The sequence below is a fragment of the Capsicum annuum genome, chromosome 1, assembly GCF_002878395.1.
Source record: "Capsicum annuum cultivar UCD-10X-F1 chromosome 1, UCD10Xv1.1, whole genome shotgun sequence".
NCBI lineage: Eukaryota > Viridiplantae > Streptophyta > Magnoliopsida > Solanales > Solanaceae > Capsicum > Capsicum annuum.
The window spans coordinates 203893863-203895524 of record NC_061111.1 but is presented as its reverse complement, the minus strand read 5'-3'; the positions used below and the strand labels follow the sequence as shown (position 1 = coordinate 203895524).

General features: G+C 29.4%; 1 non-coding gene across 1 annotated transcript; it reads right to left on the bottom strand.

Moving 5' to 3' along the window:
* Positions 1-512: 512 nt before the first annotated feature.
* On the bottom strand, positions 513-602 carry LOC124892511. Its single transcript, XR_007050291.1, has one exon. It is a non-coding gene; the product is annotated as a small nucleolar RNA snoR26 (small nucleolar RNA).
* Positions 603-1662: the final 1060 nt, after the last annotated feature.

The following is a 1662-nucleotide window of genomic DNA, read 5'->3' as shown; positions in this document are numbered from 1 at the left end:
TTCTCATTTCAAGTCACTACACTCGAACCATTTCAAATAGCTAACTAACATTTCAAGTCATTATACTTAACCATTTTCAAGTCATGTACTAGCATTTCAAGTCACTATACTTAATCATTTTCAAGTCACAAGTTCTCAATTTCAAGTAACTACATTTAATCATTTTCAAGTCACTACACTTAATAATTTCCAAATAACTTATTCACATTTCAAGTCACTAGTACATATTTCAAGTCATTTTCAAGTCATGTATTAGCATTTCAAGTCACTACACTTAACTATTTTCAATTAACTAATTCACATTTTCAAGTCACTATATTTAACTATTTTCAAATAACTACACTTAACCATTTTCAAGTCACTAGTTATTTTACAAATGATTTTACAAAAATCACCGTTAACACATTTGCAAAAAATTAATGATTTTGATTAGGAAATAAATAAATCTTTCCAATAGAATGATTCTGAATGGAGTAAAAAATACTACGCAAGCAAAGAAAGAAGGAAAAGAAAAGCATCTCAGAAATGTTCCCCCATTATTATCTTCATTCAACAATCAAAGTGCAAGGATAACAAATTGGATTATTGATCATTGATGCCTTTTACTAGAAAAGGAAGATATTGCATAAAACAAATAAGAAAAGACTAACCAGAAGAGATTGGAAATATCTGAAGTTTAGATATTAAATTTATCTATTTTTAATTTACCTCTGAAAATTAGTCCAACTAACTTTTGAAAAGCGAAATATTACTAGTAAAAGTGAACAGAAAGAGTAGCAATTTGATGTGAGGTAGACAAAGTTCCACATCTTGAACTATCAGACTCATATCAAAGTCATTTTCGCTAAACTTTTTTTTTCATTCAAAAGTTTTGAGGTGAAAGATTAAGGATCTATCTGTTTTATTTCTTGTACAAGGACAAGTAGACATTGAAAGATGCTTCTCAATTTACTACTACTACTAACACATGGTGTAAACAGAAAGTGACAATGTAACCTTAAACATAGGCTTAAAAGAGGGCCAAAGTCTATGTTGCTTTTTCAAAATGAAAAAAATTCATTTTCCAACTTCTTTTCAATCTCTTCTATGTTTTGTACTACTTGATATTGATGAAAATATCACTTCATTCTTTTGTGGATGATGTATGAAGCATCTTTTCGATGTTTAATATGTTATAAAGATCAAATCAAAAGTTATAGAATCACAATAATTGAATATTCAAGGAATTCAATTTAAAAACAACTTATATAAATGCACCTCTAACAGTAATGGTATAATAATAATTTTCAGGAATAATATTCGGAACAAAATAATTGTACTATTGAACAGCTTAACAAGGTGATACATTTGCACAAAAAAAATATAATAAAAAAAATATCAGTGAATTTTAACCACATCTTTCTAAATAGGTCCAAGGGCATCCCAAAATTTTCCTATGCATTACTAGTTGCTCCTGTGCTAGAACTGTACCAAAAGATGGCTTTCTTTATTTAGCATGATGTTAGATCTCAGAAAAGTGAAATACCAAAAAAATTAATATATCCTAAAAATAGAGTTCGCTACAGATTACGAAAGAACAAATGGAGATAGCTCTTACCAAAGCCAAGTAGATCACTGGTTTGTGTTGGGCGGCGGCGCTCCAGCGTGGTGAAGGGATTAAGG